Genomic DNA, 10,545 nt, shown 5'->3' on the forward strand with positions numbered 1-10,545 from the left:
TCACAATAGTAAAAACATGGAACCCATCAAAAGTGGACTGGATAAATAAATGTGGTACATATGCATGATGAAATATTATGCGGCCATAATATTATGGACTTTGCAGCAACTTGGATGTACTTAGAGTCTATCATGCTCAGTGTTCTATCACAGAAACAAAGAACTGAGTACCACATGTTTTCACTCATAAGTAGGCTCTTTTTTATCATAACACTATAAGAAAGGGATTGGCAGTAGCAGGACAGTGCCAGGTGGGAGGCACATAGCATCAATAAAAGTACCTGATCCTAAACTGGGAGAAGTGAGGATCAATAGGAGGCACAAACATCACCTGTACGTAGACCACTTATTTGTACCTAATCCTGGCTTATACCTCACACCTACAAAATAAAATATAAAAGAAAAACTTTCTTTTGCAGATGAGTTGGGCTAAAAGTAGAAGCCACTTAAATATTAAAATGCACATCTCCTCCCCCCACTGCCATCAGAATGCAAAGACCCTTCTCCTCTCCTAGCATGACCTTGTCTGACAGGTTTGAAAGACAAATTTTATCTAACAAGCTGGTGCTGAAAGAGAGAGAGAGAGAAACAGCCAGTTATGCCAAACCACAAATAGTTAGGAGACATAGAGGATGGTCCATGGCCAACAGGAGTGTGTCTGAAAGTCCCACCATCTGTGAGTATGAGAGCATTGACAGGGGTTCTGGAAACAGGATTGTTACAATTGTGTTTTAAAACAATTGAAAGTTATCATTTTAAATGTTGTGACTTTCTCTTCCTTACAAATGTTAACAATACTCTGCCCTTTCCTCTGGAAAACTGTTTAAAAAATTTTTGTACGTTCCAGAATGTTATATCAAAATGCCAGTATGACCAGGAGACTTTCATGGTCAGAAAATTCTTAGTCATGCTAAAACTGCACATAGGCTTCTAACTCGAGGTGGGTGAAGGGCTATGAATTTTGGGTATTAATATTGGAATGAGTTTGTGTTGCTTTGAGTGAGCTTTTTGGTAATGATGCCAACCTGTCTCTCTGTGACCTGGTTGCAGAATAAACCCATTTTCTCCAAGCTCTCTGCCTCTCATCTTTGAATGGCCATGAGGGAAGCAGCCAATCTATTGGATCAGATCATAAAAGAGCAGGTACCCACAGTCTTGCTCTGTCTTCATTCCTCTGGGGAAACATGTTGATATCTACAATGCAAATGTTCCTTGGGCAACTGAAAACTTATCTCAAAATTCTCTGGGACGGGGTTCCTGCAACAAGTTTCCAATTAAAAGTGCTAATTCAAAAAATGTTTAAAACACTCCCAACTGCAGAGAGGAAAGGTAGTTGTAGTTAATTGCAAAGTTCTCACAAACAGTAGATATTGACATATTTACGGAGCAGACAGTCACTGGAGTCCAGGAGTTTGAGGTTTCAGTGATCCATGATTGTGCCACTGCACTCCAGCCTGGGCAACAGAGTGAGACTCCAACTCAAAAAAAAAACCAATAAATGAAGCAGGCAATGTGGAAAAAGTTCCTGTAACTGACTGATGTATTTTGCTTCTGGCCCTGCAGAGCTAGCTCTCTATCCTCAATCACCCATGCTCTATCCTCAATCACCCAGGATCAAAGATTGCACTGTGACAAGGACTTATTACTAGACTCCCAAATACAAGTTTAAGGGAACCTTGACTATCTGCCTCAGGGGCTTTTTCTTCCCAACCTTGGAGTATGCTGTACATGACACAAGTCCAGCTAGAGGTAACAGAGATTTATCATCCCTGGAAAGAAATCCTTTAACAAAGATTGTTGGGTATTTGGTGGCTAAAATTTCCCAGTGTCCTCATTCTACATATGGGATGAATCTGAGGTGTGTGTTATACACAGTCTCCCATAGGGTCCCCCTGGGAATTGGGTACAATTTCCTGCAAGGATAACTTACTAGAGCACCCCTTCAGCCCCTGAATTAGTTGCCTTTCTTCAAGATCTCACTTCTCCACACCCCTGCCAATGTTACCTGGGACTCCCTCTCAAGGAAGCTATTTGTCCTCCCATGTTTGACCTGAGGTCTGCTTCCAGGGAACCCACATGTGAAAACATTGTATGCTGATTTCACGCCCACACATGACTGTCTGGCCATAAGTAGAATTGTATACACCATTTTATTTTGCACCCACACTTAGAAGACGTCCCCTTTGTCCTTCTTTTTTCCTGGGAATTTCTGTCTGTCTCACTAGCTCCCCTTTTTCCCCATTGATGAGATATATCATCAGAAATGTATAAGTAACAGCTGAAGGATAGCATAACAGAGAAAGCCTATAAATGTTGAAATAATCCAGAATTACCTGAAGGAGAAATTCCAAGTAGCCCTGGAAGTCCCAGTGCACTTCCCGTTCCCTAACCACCACCACCACCACACACACACACACACACACACACACACACACACACACACACACACAGTCACAAGAGTCTGCTTTGCAGTAATGTCTGATTTGAAACGCCAGCTTCATCATTTTTTATTCCAGATCTAAATGAGTATACTTCCAGAATCTCTATTCTAGTCTATGGATATATTTTTCAATTCCTGTTTCAACCATTAATCCTAGAGAGGAAAGTATCAGAATCTGGCAAGAAAAGTTCCCTCTCTTGGATAAACCTTTACATTTTCCCTCAAAATAATAGTATTCGGTCAGCCACTTCCACCCACATACTCAGAATTGTCTTGTGACTTAGAACTACATTGAATTTATTGATTAACTTAGAGAATAACTGATAAAAATTTAAAGACTGATCTTCCTTTCCAGAAAAAAAAGGTATCCCAAAAAATTTTTTAGTGTTCAAACTTGAAGGTCACCAAAAGTTGTATGTATATTTTCCTTTCAATTGTCTTAATCATATTTCTAGATGTTCTATATTGTTTGAGATCAATATCAAAGGGATATTTTATTTCTATTAAATTCCCTGGTTATTAGAAGGTTATGTAATTTTTTCATGCTTTTAATTTCAATCAAGAACCTTTCCTAGCCTATATCCTAGGTGATTGCCATGGTGCTCTAAGAAGGCAATTTATAAAAAAAGACCGTTCTCCACATGCTTTAATGAAAAAAATACTCTACACCAATAAGTTCTCATCCCTCTACAATGTGTCTTGGTCACTAAATCCAGCCTCAGGGGCATCAGGTGGTTCTACATGGGGTAGAAAGATACCTAGAGGATTGAGCCTTCCTTGTCATTGAGTAAAAAGAGTGTGTGACCTGGGTGCTTCCTTCTGGCATCCATGCCTTGATATTCTCATTTGTTATGGGGGATTCAGTGGGGCATCTAGTATGGGGAAAGCCACATCTCATCAGTTATCTTAGCTCCTCAGGAGAACAGTACTATAAAATCTACAAAGTACTGCCCTCAACATTGTCCCTCAGACAGTCTGTAAAAATCCGTCTTGCCACTAGAAAACACACACATGGGTTACACTTTAAAGTTAACAATATAGTTGTTCTACATCAGAGAGTTGGAAGGGAATATGGCTTGAGACATATGAGTACTCAAACCCAAAATGTCTGCAATTAATCATCTGTGCAAAGTGAATTCCATATTATAAAAGCAGTAATTGCAGAATCATGATCAAGGCTGAATGCAGAGAGAGAAATAATTAGAAAATTCTACCTGGGACTAAGTTCCTGATTGGAACATGAGGCAAAAGTTGTTGAGCTGTGCCCAGGGGACCTGGTGAAATGCAATGGGTGATGTTAACTCCTCACATGGGAGAAATTTTAATGAAGGGATGAGCTCTAAGAGCAAGAAAGCAGAGTGTTCCATGCAGAGAACAGACATGCATAGCACACACCCGTGGGTAATATTTACTTCCTCTCCCAGCAACATCCACTTTCTGTATTCAGGCCTGAACCCAACGTAACTCAGGTGACAGTAGCCAGTGTTGGAATCTTTCAGATAAGTGTGGTCACAAGGTTCTGAGGGCCATTGTGAGTCACCGTCCTCACCATAGCTCCTCTTAATTCTGAATCAGTTAGGCCCTGGGACTCAGGGAAAGTGAGTGAGATGAAGAGAGAGTGTGTTGGCCCTCTCACTCCTTATCCTTCTGGTCCAGATCTTTCTTCAAAAGAAACCAGAGTGGTCTGAGAGGTAAATATCCTGATATACTTAGATAATAGAGCATCTTTTGGTGCCAATACCTAATTACTCTACCTGATAAACCCCAGCCCTATTTGGTGATGAGGTGAGGGTATGGAACGACCATGTGCTCAAACTGACACAGAGATATGCTAAGGAGATATGGGTAGGAGCCCAGGCTTTAGATACAGGCTTTCTCAGTTTTAATCTCATCTTGGTGTAACCTTGGGCAAGTCCATCAATATCTCTTGGGATCCAAAAATTGAGACCACGACAGGTATGTTCTCCTAACCTTGGCGCTGTGTCTGATTCACATATAATACCACACCAGGCTTTTTGAGATGATCCATGTCCAAGTATCAGAGGTAATTACAATCTTTAAACCACTGAGTTTAAGTTTCTAGGATGGAAACGCCACAGGATGGACACTAGAAACAGAAACTAGGTAGTAGCCGGGCTCGGTGGGTCAGCCTGCAATCTCGCGCCTTTGGGAGGCTGAGGTGAGTGGATTGCCTGAGCCCGTGGGTTCGAGACCCTCCTGGGCAGCAAGACCTCATCTCTACAATAAATCAAAAAATCAGCCGGGCGTGGTAGCACATGCCTGTAATTCCGGCTACTTGGAAGGCTGAGGCGGAAGGATCGCCGGAGCCCAGCAGGTAGAGGCTGCGGTGGCCGGAAGCGGCCACTGCACTCCAGTCTGGGCAACAGAGTGAGACTCCAACTCAAAAAAAAAAAAAGAAACTAGGTAGCGTGTTAGAATTTAGGGTTATATTTCTTACCTAGGGATTTGTGGAGTAAGATCCATGCCCACTTCACTAATGATATTCAAAGGAGGTAAATTTCATGTGAAGCTAAAGTAATTTAAACAGATTATGGGATGAGAGAATCAACTGTAGCAGCTTATACACTTTAGAATAAATAAATTAAAAATGTAAAGCAATGAACTTTGTTACCGATAGATTTAACAACAGAGACTTTCTCAATCAACCTGCTGCATAGCATGAATAATCTAACTCAGAAGGAAACCCCTCCACCAGGATAGAGAAAACCCAGAGGTGAGAAGAAAGCAACTCTGCAAAAAAGCAATGTCAATTCAAGTTAAAATTAGTGTGGGTATAAAGAATGGGTCGATAGCTGAGGTATAACTTGACCACAATCTCCCAAATCTGTGTAGGCCAGGTGGTGAACGGAAGTGTCCGACAATGTGTCCATAATATCCTGAGTCCCACCATGCTCTTGTTTGGTATTTGCTGTGAGGCCCCTGCTGCATCCCACACACCTGTCTACCCACCTCCCCAAGCTCAGAGCAGTGCAGCTTCACACTTTTATTCTGGGGGACTGGGAGGTATGTGGGCTTTCTATGCCTTTGAAAATCTCATAATGAAAATGGACTCTTTCTTCCAAAAAAATGCCCTAAACAACAACCTGTCTGGTGCAATTCAGACCCCCACAAGTGCAGTCATAAAGCCCCAGTGAAAGATCTATGTCACCTTCCTCTCTGTGAAGCTAATACCTCCACCATGTCTTTGAACGATCAGGGACACTCGTCCAACCTCGTACTGATTTGCCAGCCAGTCCCCTTCATCAGGCTTTTATCACTCCCTGGGGAGTGATTCTAGAATGAAAGGAGGAAGAAGGAAGTAGAAGGATGAATGTCTGCCTTCAGCAGGTAACCAGGCTCAAGCCACTGAGTTTGACACTGTACTTATGGCCACTGATGATGGAGCCATGCTGTGCAGTCCCAAATCCCATTTCTACCTGGCGTGGGACTCCCAGACAAATTGCTCAACTTCTTTCTGCCTCAAGTTTCTCATCTACAAGATGGCCATAAAAATCATCCCTGCCTTGCAGAGTTTTGAGGATTTTGTCTATATAGTAATAACAATTCTTAGGTTCTTCCAGGAATCAAATTACGACTCTACCTAAGAGAGTACCAAGAAATCAATTATATTTATGTTCTTCAGGTAAAATCATAATTCACTCTGGGACACATTTAACATTATATACTTCACAGCCTGTTGCTCAGTATATATTTTAATATATATCGCTATAGAAGTAAATAAGTCAGCCAATGTGTGTAATGATAAACTGCTGATAATTACATGGAGTATTCATTTTTCCCACAGCCATAATATGTGAACTAACTAAGATATTGACTTTATTCTTCTAAGTTGTGTACTGGGTCTCCAGTCTTTTGATTAAGTACCTTTGTTGTTTTGTTTGTTTTTGTTAGTCAGTTTTGTGGTAACAAGTAATCACAAAATTCTCTAGATGTTGAAATTGCCTGGTTAAATAAATAGGAAAGAATATTTTATCCCATTCTGAATACCGAGAATATCTTAGTTTATATTGTAGTGACTTCTTAAGAATTTTGTTCACCTCAATCCAGAAAATTATTATTTGTTTTAATAACTGGACATACACGTATTTTGAGTGAAGAAAAAATTATTTTACTTCAGTTAACATTTAACAGCTTGCCAGGTGTTAGGTGTTTTGCCAGACACTTCCATAATATTGTCTCAGTGCAGAATTTGAAATATCTTTGATTACAGACTACCTGCTCTTCAGAATAGGGACATATATGGGGAAATTACAGCCCTTATATCAAGAAAGCTTTTTTTTTTAGCAGAAAAATAAATTGACAAAGTAATGAAGCAACTCATACTATGGAAGAGATGAAGAAAGTTAGGATCAAAAGATGTGAATCTGGCTTTTATTAATCCCATTCTTCATGACATAAGGATTCTTATAAACTCTTGCTCTCTTTTAATTTTTTATTTTTTTTGTAGAGACAAAGTCTACCCAGGCTGATCTTGAGCTCCTGGACTCAAGCAATCTTCCTGCCTTGGCCTCCCAAAGTGCTGGGATTACAGGAGTGAGCCACTGCACCCGGCCTCTCTCTTTATACTAAACAGAGTAGAGCAAAAAATAAAAGTTATCTATCTCTAATTCCCAAGTTTTCGGACATACCTGGAGTAAAGAAACAAATTAAATGATGGCACACAAAAAATAATTGGCCAAACCCAGAATGTGGGAGAGTCTTCAAGAAAATAAAAATTATTCTTGCTAAAACAAATCAATAAAAAGGAAACTGAATGTATGACTGCACATAAGGAAAATAAAATAAAAATAAAGAGGGTGTCAGGAGGGAACTACTGAATAAAGGATACTTGGATATGAAATGCAAATTAAATATGTGAATATTATTTGAATCTTTTTATTTTTATTTTTCTGAGCCAGGGTCTCACTCTGTCACCTAGGCTGGAGTGCATGTGGCACAATCATAGCTCACTGCTGCCTTGACCTCCTGGACTCAGGTGATCCTTTGGCCTTAGCTTTCCAAGTAGCTGGGACAATAGGTGTGCACCACCACACCTGGCTAATTTGTTGATTTTTTTTTTTTTTTGTAGAGACAAGGTCTCACTATGCTGCCTAGGCTGGTCTCTAACTCCTGGGCTCAAACAATCCTTCCACCTCAGCATCCCAAAATACTGAGATTATAGACATGAGCCACTGCACCCAGCTGAATCTTAATTTGAAAAAATCAATATTAAAGAAATATCTTTTAGACAATAAGGGAAATTTGAAAGTGAATTTTATATTAAGTGAGTCATATTAATTGACCTGGGAATTACTATTAACAGAGATATGGCATATTGTATCATTTAGTGATGCATTCTGCAATATTCTTGGGTGAAATAACACGATGTCTTGATTTGTTTTAAAATACTTTAGTCAAAAATTAAAAAATCAGGGAATGGATAAATAAAACAAGGTAGCCAAAATGTTGACAATCATTAAAGCTGGGGAACAAATACAGAGTTCATCAAACTTATCTTTTAAAAATTTTGAATGATTGAATTTTTATAATAGAAATTGAAAAATTAATCAGGAGTAAGTTGATGACTTAAATTTTATTTTATGTTATTTGTTAGAGTCATGGTGTACAAGTGAGGGTAATTTAAGTAATTGTGCAATCAGCCAGCATCTTACTGTGTTTTTACTGTCACTAAGCCTATCAGGCGCTGGAAAATTAGATGGAGAAGACTAGGAAAAATGATTCTCATTTATAATGTGACAAGGTCAAGGTTCTTATTATGGAGTCTATGAACTCATAAAGTATCCATAGATATATTTCAGGAAGGTCTGAACTCCCTGTAAGTATATCCCAATTTTTTATTTGAAATTTTTTTTCTGAGAGGGTGGTTTACCGGTTTCAGTAGATTCTCAAAGTCATTAATGACTCACAAAAGTTTAAGATATACTACATTAGAAATGCTTCTATCATCCTGTAATCCCATGCTTTGGGAGGCTGAGGTGAGTGGGTTGCCTAAGCCCGCAGGCTTGAAACCCGCCTGGGCAACTTGGTGAGATCTCCTCTCTACAATAAATCAAAATATTAGCCGGGCGTGGTAGTGGTAGTGCGCGCCTGTAGTTCCAGCTACTTGGAAGGCTGAGGTGGAAGGATCGCCGGAGCCCAGCAGGTCGAGGCTGCAGTGACTGAGAGTGGTCACTGCACTCCAGTCTGGACGACAGAATGAGACTCCAACTCAAAAAAAAGAAAGAAAGAAATCCTTCTAAAGTCTCTTCCAACTTTAAAATTCTGTCAACCTATATATCTAAGAACAAACGATATAACTTTCCTATTGTAAGAACTCCCTACACAATGGAAAATATTCCAGATTTCACAATCAATTCACGCTGAATGTATTTATATTCTAACCTGATGATAATGCTTACGTGCTATCAGACACATTTCAATAAAATCAACCATTAACACAATGACAAAATCTGTCAAAGTAATTTTCTCTCTCTTAGATGCTCTTCAATGTCATCCTAGAGCAGTAAAATTTCACTGCCAAAAGAATTGTTTCAAAAAAGCATTTAAGATGCTGGAAGCATTATAGCAACAGAAAAAAATCAACTATACAAAAGGGAGAAATATACCTGAAGTGCCTTATTGGCTATAAAGAAGGAAACATGTTAGGAAAGAGTACAGCTTCTCTAAGTCAAAAATTAAGATCATGCATGTGCTAGTTTGTCAATGTGATTCTTTCTGCTATCATATTGTGCTGTTATCCGAAATCTGAAATATGTTGTGTAATGGATTTATAATAAAGCCTGGAGCTATGCTATTGGTAGTAGCAGACTGGTTTAAATTCAGTGGCAAAATTACTTTCTAATTGCCCATCATTTGGTGTTATTATAGTTAATAATTGTGCTTCACAACCTGCATGGACTCCTAATCATCATTTTCCTGCACTTGCTCTAGTCAAACCCAGTGATGAACCAGGATAGAGTACTGTGTGTGTGTGTGTGTGTGTGTGTGTGTGTGTGTGTGTGTGTGTGTGTGTGTGATTCTTATGTTAAAAATATATTTTAGTCAGCTTGCTGTAATAATATTGCATATTAAACCACCCAAAACTCAGTGGTCTATAATAACAAGCATTTATTTGCCCATTCACTCTTCTTCTCACTGCTTGTAAACTAGTATTTAACAATTCTTGGCTGGGCAGTCCTGTTTCAGATGTAAATTGGCTAGGTTTGACTTCTTTCTGCAGACCAGGTTCAGATCATTTCCATATGCAGTCATTCTGGGCCTAAGATAAAGAGACACGTGCATCTCATTGTGGATCACCAGCACATCAGAAATATTTACTCACATTACATACTCTCCCATCCCACTGGCTGAATCAAGTCACTTGGCCAACCTCAATGATCTTTCAGTTATTTAAAATACACCAAGCTTTGCACTAGCACAAGAGTGGGATTGGCAGACACTGGGCACTGCTAGGGGAGGGAGGGAAGACGGAGGGAGGGGGTTATGCAGCAAACAAAGGGTACCCGGTCCACTACCAAGGGGAGAGAGGACCAACTAGAAGCCCAGACTTCACCGGCATGTTGTCTACTTTTGTAACAAACCCTCACTTGTACCCCACAACTCTAATAAATAAAATAAATGCACCAAGCTTTTTACTGCCTCAGGGCCTTAACACATACTATCCCCTCTACTTCACAATTACCCATGTTCAGAGAAGCCTGTGTCTTTCTTCATAGCCCATCATAATTTTTACTTTCTTTTTTTTAATCAATATTTTTATTATAATTTCATGGGGTACAGTTAAGGGTTAGGTGTACAATTACGTTTCATTCAGGCACCCTGTTGATAAGAGGTGTTTTCCCATCCCCAGACAGATATTTGCTACTGTTAATCCCATCCCCCCCCCAGTTTCCCAGTACTGTCAGTCATTTTCTTATAGTATTACATTGGATGTTCAAGGTCCATTATATGAGTGAGAACATGTGATACTCGGATCTTTGTTTCTCTGAGAGGTCACTGAGTATTATAAACTCTAGTTCCAGGTGGCTGCGAAATTCATGATTTTGTTCTTTCTTATGGCTGCGTAGTATTCCATCATGTATATG

This window comes from Carlito syrichta, unplaced genomic scaffold, assembly GCF_000164805.1.
Source record: "Carlito syrichta isolate Samal-C Ts95f unplaced genomic scaffold, Tarsius_syrichta-2.0.1 Scaffold312287, whole genome shotgun sequence".
Lineage (NCBI taxonomy): Eukaryota > Metazoa > Chordata > Mammalia > Primates > Tarsiidae > Carlito > Carlito syrichta.